At 40.0% G+C, this 23,078-nt stretch overlaps 1 non-coding gene across 1 annotated transcript; it reads right to left on the reverse strand.

The window, feature by feature from the left end:
• Positions 1-2,381: 2,381 nt before the first annotated feature.
• On the reverse strand, positions 2,382-2,484 carry LOC135879794 (U6 spliceosomal RNA). Its single transcript, XR_010561468.1, has one exon. It is a non-coding gene; the product is annotated as a U6 spliceosomal RNA (small nuclear RNA).
• Positions 2,485-23,078: the final 20,594 nt, after the last annotated feature.

Consider the following 23,078-nt stretch of genomic DNA (forward strand, 5'->3'; position numbering starts at 1 on the left):
CTGTTTCCTGCTCATGTGTATGTGAGTTAAATTTCTTAAGATGTGCTGTATTTGATTGCTTTTAGGAAGTGATGTAATTCAGTTTGGGCCTGTCAAACAAGCAAGGATTGCAAAAGAGGAGAAAAAAAATTGCTCTTCAAGCTCTGATTCAACTGAATCACCTATGTAATTGGCCATTCTCAAGACCTATGCCTATAGCATAGTGTCTGTTCTTTTATATTCAATGTCATGGTGATGAACATGGTATAAACACCTAGATAGTTAGGCCCCTAGCACAAAATAAGATGATTCTGTATCTGTATGGAGGACTCCACATTTCTCACTGTTGGTGTGCTACATAGAGGAATGTAGGGTCAGATTTTCAGAAAAGTCCATGGACTTCTGCACCCAAACTCTGATGCACAAGCACAGGTAGTGGGACATGCAGAAGTACCCTATACACTTTTGAAAAACCAGATTCTAAAAGCTTTAAACCATTGCTAAAAGAGCAGGATGAGTGGTTGCCCATGGCAGCAGTTAGCTAAGCATATTAGTCCATTTTTAACCAGGAAAGGGGGAAGACTAAACTCTCCATGCAGATTCAGCTTACCTGGAAAGTGCTTGAATACTATGGCAGTGAAGGCTCAAGACAACCTTAAGAAAGACAGGCAGACATTTGACAGTTTACCTTGGACAGCAAAACCCCTGAAGGCAGTCCAGGTCAAGAATGTCGGAGAACAATGCTTCAAAATGTAAGGTAATTTCTCCTGCCTGGATTTGGTTTGAACATCAGCAAAGATGGCTAATTGTGAGAATGCCTATAACTAAATATGGTGAAGGTGGAGGTGCAAGTGATTCCTGAGCAACAGTGCCACTATTTCCCTACCAGAACAGCCATACAAGAAGTATATTTGGAAGCAGAAACTGAATAGGACACACATTTTACAGAACGCTTCTGAAGCAAGGGAGGTAGTAACTGAGTAGCAGTTTCTTCAGCTCCCTCTACTTCCCCAACAATAGGAGGCTCTCACTACCTTCCTCTCACAATCATGAGGGATCTGCTATCCACCTCCCCTTCCTATGTGAGGCTCCACTGTCCCTTCTCTATTCCCCAAGCAAATGTAACTTTGGCTGCTAGAGCTCACACCATCTGCCCCTTTAGAATGATGTGTGCACCACATCATTTCTGCTAGTTACAGTTCCTTTGTGTTTTTTTGTCACTTGCCTCACTATAGACAATACACAAAGGGTGACAACACTATTTCACTTATTGCATGTCTCTAAAACTGGTTATAATGGGTGGAGGGATATGTTTATTTGGGAAAAAGATGCATCCTCTCTTTTATAATTCCAGTGATGGGCCTAATCTGGGCTCAAGCCACAAAATTTGTATTTTGATCACAAATCTCCCCAGATTAGATAGTGTTTGGATCCACAATTTTGTTTTTCCTTATTGTAGGGATAAGAGATAGTCCTAGATTTAAAAACCATCCTTCCCTGAGTCTAGGAGTGTCTGGATCCAGGATTTGTATTCTGGACCATCTTGAATGTAAATCATATTAAATTACTTGCATAGCATTCTTCAGCAGTAAACCAGGTGAGCGGGAGGGAGAGAGGTGCGCACCCATCCGTCAGCGTAGCAACTTCACTGTACTGCAAAGTTAATCTGAGTCAAAGTTTGGTGGCTGACAAATAATTAGTAAGCACATAACAGTGAGCCATGCGTTCTGATTGGGGAAAGCCTGGAAGGAGACTAATCTTTTGCTCTGCTGTTGCAGCTATTAATTTTTCTTAACACATTCCCGCTTTTATAGATCACCAGTTATGGTTTATCAGCTATTAAGTCTGAGAAATAGGTCAGTGCTTCATCTAGTGACCAGATTGTTAATGGATTTACAATGCTTATATAAATCTGTTAACTAACAATTGAGCCAGTTGTTTATTATTGGTTATGTAGATTTGTGCACTTTACACAACAGTGAAAAATGAAAAGCAAAATTAAAAGGAAACTGTACAACATGAGGAATGAAGGAGGGGCTTTCAGTTACAAAAGTAATTTAAAATTAATTAAAATATTTTGAGGATCCTGTTTAAGCCTCTAACCTATCACTTCCTCAGGGAACAAATAACCAGCCATGCTAATGCTGACCTACCATAGACAGATCTTGCAAGGTGTTATTTGTTAATGTTTGCATAGGGCTTTGGCATTTTCCAATGAAAGGAGATATAGAAGTGCAAATTAATAACAGTATTTAATTTATAGTTATATAATAATTACTAGAGATGACCATATCCTGCTCCGCGCTGCACAGATGTGCTAGGTATGGAAGAAAGCAGCATGGCATAAGTCTGTTCCTATTTACATAGTGTATCATTGTTCCAAGAGGCATGGCCAGGCCTACGACTAGCTAATGTGCTGCTTTTTTTCCCCGTGTCATCCTTGCGCAGAGGCCATGCTAATCTTCTCGTTCCAATTTTAGTATATGTGCTGCCGATGCTGAGGACATCAGTGGCTGCTAGCAGTATGACAATGCTCCTTCTCCTAGTTATACCTGGAAATGCTTCACCCCCAACCCATCCTATCTTGTGCCTGCCAGATAATTTCATGCCAGATATGCAGCTGGCACCACTCCCCTCCGCCAGCACAGCCACAATTGTTAAAGCCAGGATTTCACCCTATATAAGAGATGAGCCTACATTTCCCAATTGCTCTGAGATTCTATAGCTGTATCCACATTGCTAAAATTGAGACCAACTGGTACATCTCTCCACTGGTGGTAGAAACAACGGAGGCTATTCTCAGCACAGGGTTAGATGACATGGTGTTAAACAACCCTGAGTCCTGTCCACAGCCTCCACTGGAAATGAATTACACACCCAATTTTTCCAAATGCAGGGAGGACCATTTGTTAGGGCAGGTATTCTGCTGTTAGATTTACAGATAATACTGTCTAAGGCCTGAAAAGCCTTAGCTCATCTGGTCTGACAAATTGAATTTTGCAGGACAATTCCTTACATTTTCAATAATGTCTTGTCTTATCTGTTTTACATAGCTCCAGGGAAAGGGCTTTGAGCACTTGCAGTCTATTCTAATGACTAATTACTCGAAGAATGCTTTTATTTTTGTCCAGTCTAAACTTTTTAGTTTTCAGCAATTGTTTCTTGTCATAACTTCTTATATCATTGTCCTCTTTCTTCAATTATATTATTTCCTTGATGACATTTAGCTATTCTTCCCTCCCCCCCCCCCCCCCCCCCCGCATTCTCATTCTTCACCCCCTTCCCAGCTCATTGTTTTCTACATCCCTAGACCTGTATGGGTAGCAGAACATTTCCACTTGTTATCTCTTCCTCTGTCTGCTTGGCCCTTTTGCCCCATTGTAGCCCCAAACCAGTTACTCATCTCTAACTAACACATGCACATTTGCTATTTCTGATCCTTATAATTGTCCTTTGTTCATCATTTATGAATATATTTCTGATATACAGTGCAATTTCCCTTCTTTTTCCCATTCCCAATCCTCCTTATATATACACACTATACCCTCTCACTAAAATTGCAGTTATCTATTTTAAACCATTTTAGACAAATATTCAGCTAGTGACCCACTTCCCAAAACCACCACCAATTGTTATGTATCCAATTAATGGATTTGTATGGCAAATTAAAGTTCAGGAAATTTGACCTGATACTACACAACAGTTTGATTTCAGAAACTAGAACAATATAAAAATCAACATGGCACACATTAAATGGATTAAAAACTGAGTGACTGATGTAATTTTACGGGGGTGGGGGGGGAGGAGATCATCACAGAGTGGGTGTGTTTCTAGTGGGGTTCCACAGAGATTAGTTCTTGGCCCTACAATATTTAACATTTTTATCAGTGACCGGCAAGAGACCATAAAATCATGACAGATACAGTTTGCGGATGACACAAAGATTAGAGGGAGTGGCAAATAATGAAGAGGACAGGTCACTGATACAGAATGATCTGGATTGCTTGGGAATCTTGGGGAAAGCAAACAATATGAGTTTTAATATGGCTAAATGTGCACATACACATATAGGAACAAAGAATTCAGGCCATTCTTACCAGATGGGGGACTCTATCCTGGGAGGCACTGATTCCGAAAAAGACTTGGGGGTCATAGTGGATAATCAGTTCATCCTCATGAGAGCTGTGATTTAACCCCCTCCAAAACACTTCCAGTATGTCCCATCTACTGTATCAAAACACGCTTAATCCAAACTCTTCAATCTTCCTCTTCAGCTTTGTTCTTGTCAGCTTGCACTATAATGAAGAAAATAAAACAGGTACTGCCAATCTCACAACTAACCTGTACAAAGAGTTTGAGAGCTGAGGTAGGAGCAGTCACAGATCATAATTACAACAGCAGTAGACTATATATAGCCTCCAAAATCTTGGTATAGTCAATGGCACCAGTAGTACCTGTTTGGAAGAGAAAAAGAGCTTATCACAGGTTTACAATGAGAAAAATAAAAGTTCCTTGTTTATCTTGTGTGTATGTGGTTCAGCTAAATCTGTCTGTGCATGATCAGGCACTGTCTGCCACCTGGTTTCATAGATTTTAAGGCCATAGGGGACCACTACTATGATCACCTAGTTAGAATACTGAATAATATAACTTTTTATTCACTTTATTTTATCACTGAGACTACAGGATATTGTCAGAGTGACATTTCCAGAAATATAAACTAACATGTGTCAGCACTTTGCTGAACCGGGGCTCCAGTTTTTTAAATCTTGACCAAGGTCTCCAATAGAGAGAGAATACAGTGTGTATGATCCCTCCATGGGAGGCTGCATTTGAACACAACTGCTTCTGAAGCTTGGGGGTTGAGGAAGATAGTGGGGGAAATTCTATTCTTCAAGTCAAGGTGCAATAGACAGAAATCAAGTTATAGCAAATGCAACTTACATACAATCGCAATAGAATGTAAAGAGCAAGCTGGAACATAAGAATTACTCCTTAATAAACTGAAAACTTGAGAAAGGATATACTGAATACCAGGTTATACAGCAGAACCATCATCTGTCTTTACCATTTTTAATGCCAAACTTTGTATCCATCACAACCACTGTAGCTTAGATTGAACAAAACCTTTTATTAATATGGGGTCTGATTCTGCAACTCTTAGAGCCTGTCTTCACTTCAAAGTTAACTGAAGTCATAACTTGAGTTAAGGGTTTTTGTGTGTGGATGGGACTCATGCTAGGTGCTACACTCAAGTGTAGTGGCACTTTTAATTCAAGTTGGCTAGCCCATAAGGAGGTATAGGTTAAAGCTTAAGTTAACATAATTGATCTGTGGGTAACATGACCACTCTGTAGTGTGGACTCAGGCTAGCTCCATTTGAGTGCTGCTAAACCTCCAGTGCCTTCCTATAGTTCCCTGCATGTGCCCAAAGGACAGACAAGTTATCTCACAATTCACTGGGAAAGAATTAATAGAATAGCTCAGCATACTGCAGTGCAAAGAACCATGGGATGTGCCCCCAGAAATCTTAGTGCCACATATGAATAACTGCAGTGCCGGTATGGACACAGTAGCTTGAATGTTATTTCTCAGCATGGCTGCTCTCACTCCAGCTAGCTAACTTGAGAAGAGTAACTTGAATGTAGATAACTGAAGTTAACTCTGCATTTAGGACATACCCCTATAATCAATATTATTTTTTTATGCAATCAGACCCTTTGAAGTTCATGGAATACTAATGTAAGTAAATGCTATTGAAGATAAATAAGTGTTGCAGAATCAAGACTATAATCTGATTTCTTGTAGAAAAGCTTTAGCGCTTTGACTTCAATGAAAATTTTGCCAGAATAAGATGTACATGACTAGCTCTTTGCAGGATAAATTGAATCTATTCTGATGGTGTGAAACTGAAAGATTCTCAAGGAACTAGATTTATATTGTCTCTCAAACTAAAGTCATCAATAAAAATAGCACAGCATGAAGCACAATGGGGCCCTGATCCGGGCCTTTGAGTGAAATTAAAATATTGATATTAAATAACCAAACTCAAAGTAGACAACAAAGCATGGCACCATTAAGAAGAATTTGCACAACTGGCCCTGTAAATTCCTGAGCCTTTGCTTTTTGTTGTACATCAGACAAAAGTGATTGCAAAACCATGGCTGAAATATCTTGGATGCTAGAACATAAGAACAGCCTTACTGGGTCAGACCAAAGGTCCATCTAATCCCGAAACCTGTCTTCCGACAGTGGCCAATGCCAGGTGCCCCATCATCAAGTGATCCATCCCCTGTCGCCCATTCCTAGCTTCTAACAGTAACAGAATGAAAACACAAAATTTCAGTTGAAAAAGTCTAGATGTTTTCACTTTTGTGCCTGCTCAACAAAATGAAAAATAGTTACCAAAAAAAAAAAAGACTTCTGAAGCACAAAAACCCATCTGAACCTAAAAATAAAGAACCACAAATTGTATAGTTAACTAATGGAGAAATAAATAAATATCCTGTTGTCAGGCAGAGAGAAGAATCAGTCAGACAGATGATACATAAAGCCCTTTTAAAATGGTCAAATTAGGCTGTCTAGTTTCATTCTGAGAAACATTAAAATACAATACAATGCAACTTGTGTTACTTTTGCAGTTAATATTAACCCATTGAGGATAAACACACAAAACATGCTGATCTCCCAAAACTGTTCACAACTAAGTAAAAAATATTAGTTGCAACAGAACTCAAGATGCAATCTAAATTTAAAGAGAGCGAAGCTTAGAAAGTTAAAATTAAAAAGACTGGGTGGGGCAGTTTATATCCTCCTTCCTCTTTTTAATTAACAGCACTCTACCTTCTATTTTATTTACTCTTTTCTTCAACCTGCCCTTCCCCAGTTTGATGTGCCATTCCTTATGGAGTAGATTTTGTCTGACAAGCAGGATAAAGGTTGTTGAGGACTTTCTGATAACACAGAAGGAGAAAACTATTATGTGGCACACTCACTACACTTTACTAATCACAAGTCCTAAGGCAAATACCTACCTCACCCTTCACAATTTTATTACCATCTCCAACATCTGAGGCAACCGGACACTTAAAGTGAATGGCAAAGGTCACATAGACTTAAGTGACACACAATCAGTTAACACCAAGCAACAGTATATGTTGAAGTCCACATCCATGACAGAACTCTGAATCAAGCAGCTGGAAGACATGTTATTAGAGAGAGACCCTGACCACACTGTGCTTGTGTTTGAAACCATTTTCACACACTAGTATAAACTAATACAATTCTAACAATATGGCTAGTGCCCACATTTATCATTATTACAAACTGTTCCAACTATTTTAAGAAACTACAGTCTACCTAGCATGGTTGTTAAAAAGAAACAACTTATCTATAACAGACAGGAAAAAGTGACATAACTCTACTGGCAACAAATAGGTTGGAAACAGTTGTCAAGGATGTTTCTGGTATACTTTAAAGGTCTGCCAGCAGTACAAATATATAGGGCCCTACCAAATTCATGGTCCATTTTGGTCAATTTCATGATCATAGGACTTTAAAAATTGTAGATTTCATGATTTCAGCTATTTAAATCAGAAATTTCACAGTATTGTAATTGTAGGGGTCCTAACCCAAAAAGGAGTTGGGGGGGGGGGATTTGCAAGGTTATTGTGTGTGTGGGGGGGTACTGTTACCCTTACTTCTGCGTGGCTGCTGGTGGCAGCACTGCCTTCAGAGCTGGGCCGCTGGAGAGCGGCAGTGCTGGCTGGGAGCCCAGCTCTGAGGATAGAGCTGCTGCCAGCAGCAGCACAGAAGTAAGGATGGCACGGTATGGTATTGCCACCCTGACTTGTGCGCTGCTGCTGGTGGGGCACTGCCTTCAGAGCTGAGTGCCTGGCCAACAGCTGCCACTCTCCAGCTGCCCAGCTCTGATGGCAGCAGCGCACAAGTCAGGGTGGCAATACCGTGACCCCCCCTGCAACTCCCTTTTGGGTCAGGACCCCCAATTTGAGAAATGCTGGTCTCCCCTGTGAAATCTGTATAGTATAGGTAAGACCCTACCAAATTCATGGCCTGAAAAATGCATCATGGACTGTGAAATCTGGCTTCCCCCTGTGAAATCTCATCTTTTGTGTGCTTTTACCCTTTACTAAGCATTTTTCATGGCCGTGAATTTGGTAGAGCCCTACAAATATTTGGTGAACCTTGTTACATATAGAGAAAGTAGGACCTTAACTTTATTCTGAAATGGGGTAAAAACCTTGGACATCTTCAAAAGTAGTATGGGGTTGCAATTAGAAGAAACATTTGTTTGTGGGAGGGACTCAGGGAGGAGGAAGGAGCTGGGGAATATTGGAGTGTCTCAGGAAGTGAGATAAGGCTAGAAACTTACCAGAGGCCACAGCAGGTATGTCTACACAGCAATTAATAACCTGCAGCTGGCCCAAGCCAGCTGACTTTGTCTAAGGGGCTCTGGTTAGGGGCTGTTTAATTGTGATGTAGGTGTTCAGGCTTGGGCTGCAACCTGAGCTCTGGGACCCTCCCACCTCACAGGGTTCTAGAGCTGAGTTACAGCCTGAGCCCAAATGTCTACACCACAATTAAACAGCCTCTGAGCCCAGTCCGGGTGAGCCAGAGTCAGCTGGCATGGGCCAGCCCCGGGGTTTGAATTGCAGTTTAGACATACCCAGAGAGGAAGAAAGGAATGGAATCAATATTAGGAATAGGAAGAAGGAGGATCCTTATTTAATTTAATCTAAATGGTATGGGTTCAGATCAGTGTATGTAATAAGATTCAAGGCTCTTATTTTTTTCTAACCAATTTGCCCATCCTGATTTTCAATCCCCAGGCAATATTCACAGAGTAGAAGCCTCTAGCAATGTAACAGCAACACTAGGCTACAAGTACCATCTCTGCATATCTTAGTGTTACTTGTCCTTGAATTTTAGCTTGGTGTATGCTGCATCCTTGAGGATGAATTTTCTGTTGGGATTTGGAATGTCATTAGAACCATACTAATGAATCTATGGCCTCCTAGGAAATCATAATTATCATTATGCTGCACATCATGGCCACTTGGTACTTTACCATAACAAGTGGTTTATAACTCAGATCTTCCTGCTAAAATGCACTGGGGTCCATATGATTTGAATGAAACGAGAGGCTACTTTTATTGTTAACAGTATTGGTGCTTATGACACACAGTTAATCCATGCTAGTTCCATCCAGTAGAGGCCAATGGTATATACACATTAGCCCAGTCATTCTCAGGGGTTTGCCCTGAACTTTTTCTAATGCTCTGGAGAATGAAGGATTCAGAGCCCAAACAGTGGCTACTAGAAAGTAAGGTTGTCTGACTCATTCTCTTAGAAAGAGGTTAGCAGAATAAAAAATTCCACAAACCAATTCATTGCAATATTATTGTTAGCCTCACTGAATACTAACAGCTGAATCTGTGACAAGCTTCAGAACTGTGGCAGACCTGTTTGCAATTATACACGAAAAGCCTTTGGCTAACGTGGAGGAATGGATCCCTCTTCATTTTCAATAAAATTGCATTGCATTGCCTGACTCCTTAAGAGGATTCTGTACTCTTGCACACCATTGATTCAGTATAATTAGGGCCCTACCAAATTCATGGCCATGAAAAACACGTCTCGCACTGTGAAATCTGACCTCTGCTGTGAAATCAGATCTTTTGTGTACTTTCACCCCTATACTATACAGATTTCACAGTGGAGACCAGTGTTACTGTTACTCAAACTGGGGGTCCTGACCCAAAAGACGGTCATGGGGGGGGGGGGGGGGATTGCAAGGTTATTGTAAGGGGGTCATGATATTGCCACCTTTCCTTCTGTGCTGCCTTCAGAGCTGGGTGGCCAGAAAGTGGCAGCTGCTGACCAGCAGCAGCGCAGAAGGAAGGGTGGCAATACCGTACCATGCCATCCTTCCTTCTGCACTGCTGCTGCCACTGCCCTTAACCAATGTTTTATATTGTGATGTTCCTTGATGGCCCATCTGATTTTCACAGTCCTTCTGGATGGACGGCGGGATGATCCCTGTGCCTAGGTTCACAAGTTCAGAGCAAACATTTTCAAAGTTATAAAGCAAAACTTACATATTTTCTTGTCATGTCACTATTCCATGCTATAAGTGATATTAATGCATGCAGCAACTTACAAGCATCCCATAGAGTCCAAACACTAAATATTATTAGAAGACTAATACCTATTATGAGCAAAACTAGCATACAGGTGAACTGGTCTGGTCTCGAGCTATGGATTTGTTAGCTCTTAGCTAATGCCTGTAGTCTGGGCGAGAGCTGGCATCATGCCTGTCAGCATCACATTTTGATACGCTACAAAATCTTAAAACAGACAGAGATAAACTGTTTCCATGTTGTCTTATAGCATGAATGTTGTTCTGAAATATATTCTCTTCTGGAGGCTTATTTAGTTGGGCTAACAATCTCACACTATTGAATTACCTTTTTTTTAAGTGGTCTCCAATGTGTAAAAGGCCAACATTGGCTAAAGACAGATTTCTAAAACAATGAAGCGTTTTCATTTGAGCGTAGAGCCTTGTCATTATTTGTTCACTTTGGAAACATATCCTTATTTATTATGTGACGGACAATACTTACAAACAATACCTTGTTCTGAACCAGCGTGTTTTTAGTACACAAAAGTATCCCACTCATTTGCGACCTTCCAGGACTACTAGTACTGAAATCCACACAAGCTTAGGTCCATCTTTACATGAGAACACTGGGCTAAGATTTATGTGGTGCAAACAACTCCAAGTACAACTTCAGGTGGTGTTTTTCAGGAAAGCCTGTAGGTTCAGATAAAGCCCGAAGCGTCAGAGTCTTTCCAGTTTTTAGGTGGCAGAGAGACACTTTTACATTTGAATTTTATAACTGCACAAAGCACATTCATTCATTAATTTACAAGCAACCTAAGATTTTTATAATGCAATTTGGAAATCAAATTTCAGCCATTTCTGATAATTTTTATGATACTACTACCTTGAAGGCTAATGACAAAGATTGAAATAGAATGAGTCCATCTTAAAGAGTAGGTGGGTCAGATTCCTTATCTGTAATATGTGAAAAATAATGTTCACCCCTTAGCAGAGTTATACTGAGGATCCTAAGGTTAAATGCTTGTTTGTCTCTCTGAAAATCATTGTGGAAGTGCTAAATAATAGTATTAAGATCATGTCTTAGTGCCTGAAATATGTGCTTAAAGCACACATTTAGATGCTTTACTGAAAAGGAATGGTTTCAGAGTAGCAGCCGTGTTAGTCTGGAATGCTTTCCTAAGTCAGGGCTTTAAGTTATGAAATCAAGCATTTGAAAGTTTGGAAATGCCAGATTCAAAGTTATCTGTGCCATTTTAATTCAACTCCTATGTGCATTATGATACAGTCTTTAATTACATGATCACACACTTTTTCCAAAAGACTTCTGCCTCAGTTAACCCTGTGGAACTACTTGAATGCTTAAATTTAAATACAATTAAGTCTTTGCAGGATTGGGGCCTTACTTTGGAGGCATTCTCCTTGATTTCAAAGGGATTACGCATGGGTAAGATACTGCTCAGTTTAAGTAACAGTAGAAGAATTAGGCCCATAGAACCAGATTTTTAGGTGTCTAAATACCTTTAAAAATCTGACCCTTAATATCTAATTTATTTATAGTTGTAACCCTGTTTGCCTATGTAGTATAGTGCAGTACTTAATATGGAATTGGCTGTAGGCAAGAAAAAAAAGTTGAGCTGTTTTGAATTCAGGATTGTAGATGGGAGGATCAAGTGAGAAATACCATGATCTAAAAAAGAACCAAGAAACATTTAAGCAATATTATTTTGGGACATCTAAATTAATCTTCAACTACTTAAGGTGTGGCTGGAAAACCATACTGCTCACATAACAGTTTGGACAGGATATTGTTTTTTTGTAGGACAGCTAGGGTTCCTGAGAGAATGTGATTTTAAAAGATGTTACTACTTGAGAAAATTAGACCTTTATAAGGTCAATGACTCTAACGGTGAAAAACAGAGCTAACGTATTTAAAACAAAAACCCACATTTCCTTATATGTGCAACTGACAGCATCAAGCTCACTAGAAGTGGAGTTTGAAAAATCTAATTTAGTTTCCACAGGCACCACATATATTTTTTCTTTACTTTGTTCATTTCAGGGTAGATGTGATTTAAATCACTAGTCAGGAAGACTCGATTTAATCATGGATTTCTACATAAAAGTGCATTCTTGTTGGTTGTTATAACCTTAATACATATTCTTCATAACTCATAGATGTAGGTTTCATTTTTAGAAGATACACACTATACATTTTTTAACTGATTTACTTTGAAAACTTTTCAGATTAATTTTACCACTATATCAGAAAATGAATGATTGTTTAAGTTATTTCATTTACCAAAGGTAATTGAAGCAGATATTTATGAAGTCATTGGGAGGTGAAGTATCTCCAATTCAACCGGTTAATCATTAATATTTGGAGGATTTTCTTACCATGCTGTATTAGGAGGAGAACATCAACAGACAGACATTTAAATTGTTTTATTTAACTAAAACAACAATGTTATGTATTCTGGATTTTTTTCTTCAACAGCAAACATATAATATTTTAACAAAACAAGCATAAGAATTTTTGAATTTAGTTAAACATTTAAGTTTCTTAAAATCAGGTTTGTTTGTTATAAATGTTTTTAACTAAAATAGTTAAATGAAATATTAAAAAAAAAAACAAAACAAAAAACCTAAATCAACTATATCAGCCAGATCAACATGGGAAACTTAAAATATTGGCTTCTGCAGCTAACTCAGTCGTCCTCACCTTCATTTTCCTGTTTGTTCATAATCTGGAAAAGAAAAACAAACTTTCCTGCTTTTTCAGGTCCCAAACTATTTCTCAATTTGGAATGAATTAGTCCAAAGGAAGAAAATATTCTTTCTACACCGGCAGAAGAAGCTACTGCTGTTAAAAGTGAGATTATCACTTCAACTGTCTCTGAATCCAAGTGCTTATATGACTTATATGACTTCCACCAGTTCACTGGTGTGACTTTCTTTAAAACATCATCACCCACGAAAGCTTATGCTCCAATACATCTGTTAGTCTATAAGGTGCCACAGGACCCTCTGTTGCTTTTTACAGATCCAGACTAACACGGCTACCCCTCTGATACACTATCATTGGCAGATAACTCTGAAACTATAGAAAATGACAGTGATCTTGAAGGGGGATAGTCTTCAGAATCCTGTATGTTGAGGATGGATTCTCAAACAAAATAAGTGAATGCAGTTATTTAATTATTATTACCATGCTGCTCATTTAGTATTACTCATTGCATTCCCTGACACTCAGTACTACTTTAAAGGTGAAATTGTAAAAGGAAGATCTGCCTATTTCAGCTATTTATTTTTTATCACAACTGCATCTAAAATGATAGTACTATAGCGTAACAACTATATTTTTTGCTCAAACATGAGCATTCAACAATAGTCCAGAAGGAAGACAGGCAGTCCTTAAGAAAGAAGTATGAAATAAAAAAAGTTTACCACCCTGAAGATCCTGCATGTTCAGACATGTTCCTTCCATCATCTTCAACGCAGTTTCCTCCTGAGAAGGAACATGTTTCATGATGTTGTTTCATTTGGGCAACCAGGCCTTGCATTTCTTTGTTGCACTGTTTGCATTTTGCTGGCATGCCTGTCTTACCCACAGGTAGAGGAACTTCATTAAAATATTCCCAAACTGGGTCTCTTTTATGGCCTGCTGCCATGATAGGTTTTCCCTTCTAGTGAGAGAATGGTATGGTAGAACTCAAATCAATGAAGGCTACACTCAGAAAGACCTCAAGACTTCTGGAATATGCTGCTCCAACAGTTTCACTTTGTTTCTACTTCCTGTCCCTCCCTTCTCACATTTATCTCCAGACTTCTTCTACTTGTCCAGATCTATTCCACCCCCAACAATCTTCTATTCATTGAACTTTTTGAAACTTTGCACTTTTACAGAGAGGTAAAGGATTGACTCTGTGTACACAAATTAGCCATGGGATAATAGGGTTGAGGTCTGTTATTTCTCACCTCTATTATTTATTTATTTAAAAAACATTTTTATTATTAACAAGCATGTTATCTCTGGAGACAAATCCACAGTTTGAGAACTGCAAAACTAAGTATCTCTGATGGTATCTTCTAGACTGAGCATTGAGTCCCATTGGGTAGATAGAAAGATTAACCTAAATAATCTATACAGAAGCCCCTGGAGCCCCCAAAATTGGGTCCCTAATCCATGAACTAGTGGAACTCATTTACAAAATTTTTCTTAAATATTACATGAATATATTCTCATACTGTAGAATTAGAATTTATAATCCCTATTCCATGAGGAGATATCTTTGAGCTATAATTTATCTTAATTAAAACTCTTTAGTTTTTTTCCTCAAAAAGCATTTTATGAAATAAAATCCAATTTAAATAAAAAAAATCCATTAAAAAAAATATCTTTGATTTTTATCCACCCTGGTTCATTTCATTCACAAGCAATAACAGATATACCCAAATCAATTTTACTTTTTAGTAAGTTTCTAATCAGTTTCAATTTTATTATTTCTTTACTATAAACATTTCTGTTTTTATTATGGGGCAATGTAAAAATATTTTGTTTTGTTACACACAGAACAGATCTTGGAACTAAATTGACTTGACAATGACCCTTTAAAATGGGTCTCCTGTAAGAACACAGTAGAGACAGTATCCTGCTCTTTCAACAGTTTCATCCACAGATATTACATTTGTTAACTGGGTAGGTAAATGTAATGCCTATATGGCAAGGCAAGAGTACAAACCTAATATGATAGCTATCTAAAATTTGTGTTCCCATCCCTTGGGATCAATATGACTGGATTTCCTATTTTTTTTTTTTTTTTTTTTAAAGCACTAGAACAAGTTATCAAGGGAGGTTGTGGAATCATTGTCACTGGAAGTTTTTAAGAACAGGTTAGACAAACACCTGTTAGTGACGGTCTAGTATAATTGATCCTGCCTCAGTGGGATGGACTAGATCACCTCTTGAGGTCCCTTCCAGTCCTACATTTCTCTGATTCTATAAAGCCCTAAATAAATCCATTTCAAAGATAACCAGAAGCTGTGCATCGTTTCTCACTGTATTAATGGTGTATAAAAACAACTGCACATAGATACCATGTACACAGATAGACCTGACCTATAGTTTATTTAAATAAACTATTTCCTCCTGTGACATCACTGTTCAGCTCTTACCAAGAACTTGACAAACTCCTCCAATAAAATGAGGGTAGCCAAAAGCTATTTCTAATGTGTTTAAGAAAAAACTAGGGCTGTCACTCGATTAAAAAAATTAAGCGCAGTTAATCGCACTGTTAAATAATAAAAGAATACCATTTATTTAAATATTTTGGATGTTTTCTACATTTTCAAATATATTGATTTCAATTACAACACGGAATACAAAGTGTACAGTGCTCATTTTATATTTATTTTTGATTACAAGTATTTGCACTGAAAAAATAAATAATATTTTTCAATTCACCTAATACAAGTACTATAGTGCAATCTCTTTATCATGAAAGTTGAACTTACAAATGTGGAATTATGTACAAAAAACTGCATTCAAAAATAAAACAATGTAAAATTTTAGAACCTGCATGTCCACTCAGTCCTATTTCAACCAATCGCTCAGACAAACAAGTTTGGTTACAATTTGCAGGAGATAATGCTGCCCACTTCTTGTTTACAATGTCACCTGAAAGTGAGAACGGGCGTTCGCATGGCACTGTTGTAGCCAGCACCGCAAAATATTTACGTGCCAGATGCACTAAAGATTTACATGTCCCTTCATGCTTCAACCACCATTCCAGAGGACATGCATCCATGCTGATGATGGGTTCTGCTTGATAACGATCCAAAGCAGTGTGGACAGACGCATGTTCATTTTCATCATCTGAATCAGATGCCACCAGCAGAAGGTTGATTTTCTTTTTTGGTGGTTCAGATTCTGTAGTTTACGTATCTGAGTGTTGCTCTTTTTAAGTCTCCTGAAAGCATGCTCCACACCTTATCCCTCTCAGATTTTGGACCGCACTTCAGATTCTTAAACCTTGGGTTGAGTGCTGTAGCTATTTTTAGAAATCTCACATTGGTACCTTCTTTGCGTTTTGTCAAATCTGCTGTGAAAGTGTTCTTAAAACGAACATGTGCCAAACGAACAGGAGACATACAATTCTCCCCCAAGGAGTTCAGTCACATATGTAATTGTAGTGAGGTTGTTTTTTTTTTTTTTTTTTTTTTTAGGTGGGCGTGCTCACCCGCCCACTGCTAAAGGCCCCTCCCCCAACTTAGCGGGGGGGACCACTGGACCCAGAACCAAGTAATTCCGTGGGACAACTAATAAAAAAACAGGAAGTGAGGTGACAATCAAAGGTTCAAAATCAGGGAACCAAATGGGGACACCGAGCAAAGAACCCCGGACAGCGCCCACTGCTCCTCAAAGGAGGCAAGGGAGCCAGCGGACGCTGCCCAGTGGAACTCCGCCCGGAGACGTGAAACCAAAAAGGTACGAAAGTAGGCCCCACAGTCGCAGAGCACCCCCTCGGCCAACATCTTCTCCCTGGTATTATAGATGGTAAGCTTGGCTAGAGCCAGGAAGAGGTTGACGAGGAGGTCCCGCGACTTCGTGGGGTGAGTTGGTGTGGTTCCCCGCCGCCCCGGAAGGGGAAGAGCCCATCCGGAGGCCGGAGTGGGCGGAGCTAGGGAGTTCTGAGCCCGCCCCTCAGAGGGTCAGGCGGCGACCCGGAAGCATAAAACCGGGCCCTCAGAACTCAGTCTAGCCCAGCAGCCGGAGAGACCAGACGTCTCCAGCGTAGCTCGGGGCTGGGAAACCTCCGCGGCCCAGAGTGACCCCGAGGAGCCGCCGGGCCTGCCCTGCGCCCGCTACCCCGAGGAGCCGCCGGGCCTGCCCTGCGCCACCTATCCGGAGGAGCTCCCGGACTTGCCAAATGATCCCTGGCCGGACGAACCCATGGTCCAGGATCCCCCCGAGGCCGACGCCAGCACCCAGGTAGGCCCAGAGGGGGAGTCTGGAAGTAGCCCGGGGGCAGCCGACCCCAGTCTGGCTGCAGCACTGCCAGAGCCGATGTCAGTGTGTTGCGGCCAGGATCCCCACTGACGCAGCAGCGAGTCTTCTGCTGCTGCTAGGGCCCTGGGCTGGGACACAGTGGAGTGGGAGGGCCTGCGTCCCCCCTGCCACCCAACCTGTGGGTGGCAGTCTCCCCCTCCCCAGGCCTGTTGAGGCTCAGGCCTATTACTGTGGCTCAGCCCTGCCTGAGGGCCTGAGCTCTGCCTCAGCGTTTGTGGCCCCGCCCTGACCTAGGGCCTGGGCTTAAATACTTTATGTAGTGTGGCTCAGCCCTGCCTGAGGGCCTGAGCTCTGCCTCAGTGTTTGTTGCCCCGCCCTGACCTAAGCCTTAGGCTTAAATACTTTGTTTACTGTTGCCCAACCCTGACTAAGGGTCTGAGCCCTGACCTAACACTGGTGCCCGCCCTGAGCCGGGGTCGGGCTTCCTGTATCTTTCAGGACTGCAAGGGCTGCCGGGCAAGACCCGACAGCCAGACAAAGCACTCAAGCCCCAGCAGGAAGTGAGTCGGTGTGGCTCCCCGCTGCCCCGGAGCGGGTCGAGCCCCGGCCAACTCCTGTACAGTAATTAACACTTTTTTTTTTAAACAAGCATCCTCAGCATGTCCTCTGGAATGTTGGCCAAAGCACGAAGGGGCATATGAATGTTTAGCATATCCAGCACGTAAATACCTTGCAACGCCGGCTATAAAAGTGCCATGCGAACGCCTGTTCTCACTTTCAGGTGACACTGTAAACAACAAGCGGGCAGCATTATCTCCTGCAAATTTTAATTAAACTTGTTTGTCTGAGCAATTGGCTGAAGTAGGATTGAGCGGACTTGTAGGCTCTAAAGTTTTATATTGTTTTATTTTTGAATGCAATTATTTTTGGTACACAATTCTACATTTGTAAGTTCAACTTTCAGGATAAAGAGATTGCACTATAGTACTTGTATTAGGTGAATTGAAAAATATTTCTTTGTTTTTTTTACAGTGCAAATACTTGTAATCAAAAATAAATATAAAGTGAGCACTGTACACTTTGTGTTCTGTGTTGTAATTGAAATCAATATATTTGAAAATATAGAAAACATCCAAAAATATTTAAATTTCAATTGCTATTCTATTGTTTAACAGTACAATTTATGATTAATTTTTTTGAGTTAATCACGTGAGTCAACTGCCATTGACAGCCCTAGAAAAAACCAAATCAACAATGCCACAACCCTTCTAGGCTAATTTTATATATAATTAGGAGCAAAATAGGTATTTTCTAGCCGTGAATTAGAACAGCAGAGTCAAAGGGGCCATTTGTGGGGACGGGGAAGCCTGGTGCCCAAGGCTTTATCTACATTAGGTAAATCAATTAGCAGAATATCAATCGATTTAACACACATGAGCAAACACTGATTATGTTACTATCGTCCCCAATGCTGACAATGTGCAAGAGTCTTGGGTGCAATTTCTAATTTTGGGGGGTTTTGAAGCCTGAGTAGGGAGTATTGCAGATACAGCATATTCAATCACAGCATAGGGAATGTCTTCCTTCCAGGGCCGGTGCTACCATTAAAGCAAACTAGGCGGTTGCCTAGGGCGCCAAGATTTGGGGGTGCCAAAAAGCGGTGCCCCCAATTTTTTTTTTAATAGCGTTCCTGGGCTGGGCTGCCGCGCGGTCGCTGCTCCACTTCTCCCACCTCCCAGGCTTGCAGCGCCAATCAGCTGTTTGGCGCTGCAAGCCTGGGAGGAGAGGAGAATTAGAGCGGGGGCGGCATGCTCGGGGAGGAGGCGGAGCAGAGGTGAACTGGGGTGGGGAGCTGCCACTCGGCTCCCCAGGCCGGGGGGGGTGGGGAGCTGCCGCGGGGGGGGGTGTGCCTCAGGGCAGGGGGGAGCTGCCGCAGGGCTCCCCACCCCAGCTCACCTCTGCTATGCCCCCTCCCCAAGCACGCCATAGCTGTTCTTCTCCCGCCTCCTAGGCTTGCGGCGCCAATCAGCTGTTTGGCGCTGCAAGCCTTGGAGGGGAGGAGAATTAGAGCGGGGGCAGCATGCTTGGGGAGGAGGCGGAGCAGAGGTGAGCTGGGATGGGGAGCTGCCGCACGGCTCCTTGGGGGGGGAGCTGCCGCGCGGGGGGCACCTCAGGGCAGGAGGGGGAGCTGTGGGGGGGGGAGCTGCCGCAGGGCTGGGGGGGGGGCGCAAGGTGGAAGTTTTGCCTAGGGCACGAAACTTCCTTACACTGGCCCTGCTTCCTTCACTCATTCCTTAAAGCCTATACTATATATTGGGGAATTTTATAGAATCCCCACTGTACTACTACTGGTTCCGCTGAATTTTAAACATGGTTTAGGTTTAATTAATACGGTGGATCAGTGGTTGCACCAAAGGTGTTTTTTTCTCTTCACAGGTAGAATAGGACCCCAGGTGGGTAGTGGGGAAGAGAGAGTGCCTCGCTCGATTCAATAGTGAGCACGCCAGCAAACTGGGAAGAGGCATTTGTAGGCTCTGGATGAATCCCCATGGAGTTCTCAGGCAGGAGTGTTGGCTCTAACATAGGACAAGAAGTTTTAATTGTGAAGGTTCTGTGTGAGAGAGAATGGTGAGGCTCTGACAAAACTTTGGCCAAAAGTATAACTTTTTTGTATATTTTCCTTATCTCACTTTGTGTGATAAATCACCATGGTCTTCCATGTCATTTTCAAGTGTGCTTAGTACTGTCGGGTTTGTGCTTCCCCAATCAGTGTATTATTATTGGAGTGGGCTATATGTCACATTTCAGTGTAACAAAACCACAAGGAATCTCATAAATGTGTATTCAGTTATATACTTTAGTGGTTGTTACAATTTAAGCTAATTTACAGTTGAGACCATTAGTAATCACAGCTACAAATTTAGTGAGGTTTTGGTGTAAAATACAGGTTACTTGAACCATCTCCTTTTTCAAAGCCCCAGAAACAGAAAAACTGTATCAACGTCTCTCAAATCTATACTTTGCATATAACTGATGTTTTCTACTGTACACATAAGGACTACCAATTTATAGTATTTTTTCAACTAAAAACATATTGAACAAAATTTTGCACCTTTAAAAATGTGGTTCTCAAGACTTATATAAATACTAATATGTAATAAAAACCAGTAAGTACTACTGATCTATTACTTCCAGCTTACCTAGCTTTCAGAATATTACATCTCTCTGGTACATGGGAGCATATGGTTACATTTCTCAAACAAGCTGCTGCCCTCTCTTTTGTTGATCCCTGGATGCACAGGAAATTTTTCCAAGTAATTTTCCGTAAGCATTAAGAGTCCAGATATTGACAGCCTCCTGTCAGGTGAGGAGTATCCTCAAGTCCCAGCAACTTCAAAGGGAGTTGTGCATGCTTAGAACCTCTCAGAACCTTGCAGAATTATGCCACAAGAATAAAATCCCCCCAGTGGGTTATTTTTACTAAAATTTTCTAATGCAGATGTTGTCTTAAGTAAATTTAACTTGAAACACACACTTTAAACAGTGACTTTTATGCTGGAGAAGGCTTTCAAGTATATCAAACATACCTTTACATTATTTTTTTTTTCTGGCCCTGTTTGCAAGTTATTGAAATTATGTTCTTAAGATGGCTCCTTTTTCCTTCTTACCTGATCTACCACTGAGAATATGGTACTGACTGACAGACCTGATTTGAATTAAAAAAAAATAAAAATAAAAATTGCAATCTCACTGTACAAAATTATTAACTCACTGAAGGCTAAAGCAAGAGGATGACTATGGAGAAATAAATGTACAAATATATAAAATAATAGCCTAACAAATAGCATGACCAGTCAAGCAAACTGCCTTTTATATAAATGTTCATAATTTCAAACATTTTTCAGTTTGAAGCTACAATTCCTTTCATCCTCTCCCCTTTTTAAAATGAATAATCTTTGTGCTTGGCAGATTTACATTAAGCAATTAAAAAAATATCCATAAATGAGTGTGTATGTGGACTAAAGTTAAAAATATATTTACATATTCAAATTCCTTTCCCACCATTACCACTCAAGACTTGAAGAATATTTTCCCTCTGGAACAGTTGATCATATTACAACCACTTGAAACAACAACAGCTGAACCTGTTTTAAGTTTCAACACAGAATCTCAAATTATTTGAAAACAAATATTTGTAATTTTTAAGTCTACATATACTGGTGAATAGTGTAGATTTTGCTATATGAAAGAATTAAAAAAAAATGAACAGAAATGAAATGACAATAAATTTGTTCAGTCTGACGGGCAAGTTCTGCTACTAGTCTGTTGCTAAACAGTGCATTCTCACTTTTGTGCTGGCTAGTGTTCTGAGAGCAAGGGTAAAAGTTTGAGTCTTGTTTTCAAAAGTGACTTAGGAAATTGGACTTAAAATACCTAATTGACTTAAGAGCCTAAGTCCCATTTTCAAAAGTGGCTTTCTAAGTCACTTTTGAAAACAAGACAAACTTTTAAGTCAGTTAGGTGCTTTTGAAAATTTTACTCAAGTTTAACGTGGTTAACTGCAAAAATATTTCAATGCAAGAGTTCTATAGCTGGCCTCAACATGAAAAAAAGAGATTTGAAAATACTGAGTTCTCAAGTGTATAATATCAAAAATATGGAATCTTGAGGGTTTTTTTTAAAATGAAATTTACAATTCACTTTCAATGTCTAAGGTCAAAGTAATAACTTATTTCTTGCTCCTGCCTTGTTTTGTTAGCATGAATAAACTCAAACTTTTCAAGCCCCTGAATTTCTGGTATTTCCCATGGTCACACATTGCCCCTGCACAAAATAGCAAAAAAAAACAAATCTCAATTATAATTATAAGATCTACTAGGATACTATTCTGCATAACATTATTTCAGTAAAACATTATTATAGTGCCTATTGCTGTCCATTATCTTTGCTTGTTTAGTTGTTCACAGACCTGCTTATTTCAGTTTCTCCTGATCGTCTAAATCTGTTTCCAAAGATTCCAACTATTCCACAAGACCTTGGGTTAAAAAAAAAATCTGTTGTGTTCATGCCCTCTTTACATTGCTCACTTATTACATCAGGCAATAAAGATAATTCATCTTCACTATTTAGGGTGCAAGCCTACTCCACTGTCACGGCTGTAGGGTCTGCTAGGTAGATTGGCTTGCAGGATCAGGGATTTTGCTTTAATTGGAGCCACACTAAGGTAAACATATGTCAACAAAGTATTTGACAAGCTTCAAATCATAATAATATGAAAGGAAAATTAGTCACGGGTTTTATGGTATTTAACCTTTCATTTTCTGTAGCTTTAAAATAGCCTTAGCTTGCATAAGAAGTAATGTTTTCTAAATGTTGGGAAAGCATTTAGTGACTGACACAACCTATCCTTCCAATTTACAAACCACAAAAATCTATATTCTTCCAACAGCATTCAAAGAGGATGATGGAGTGGGATGCGTTTTCTACAAAATCTATAAATCTCTGGGTCAGATGTTGACTGTATTTGTCATTCAGAAAAGGAGCCCCATCTTTTTTTTGAAAGAACTGTTAGTCGTTTTGAAACAAGAAACCATAAAGTAGATAATTAATATTGTTGTAGACAACAATTCTCCTGAAAGATTCATGCAATTTAGCCATAGGAAATTTGTCACATGAAAAGGAACATCATGATTCATAAGATAACACTTTGGTACATCCCTGCTACCAGAAAACATTGTATTTACAATTGGATACAGTATCCTGTAAATGTAAAATAAATATAGTCTCACTCAAACTATTAATTTCCAAACTGAACATTAAAATAACCAAGAATTTTAAAAAACATGGAGTAAGGTTTAGATGCTAGCTCCAACAATAGATTCTATAACACTTAGAGGTTTTCTAAAGTACTCCTATAAAATATGGTATTTTCTCAAAAATCAGAAAAAC

Source organism: Emys orbicularis, chromosome 5, assembly GCF_028017835.1.
Source record: "Emys orbicularis isolate rEmyOrb1 chromosome 5, rEmyOrb1.hap1, whole genome shotgun sequence".
In the NCBI taxonomy this organism is placed as follows: domain Eukaryota; kingdom Metazoa; phylum Chordata; order Testudines; family Emydidae; genus Emys; species Emys orbicularis.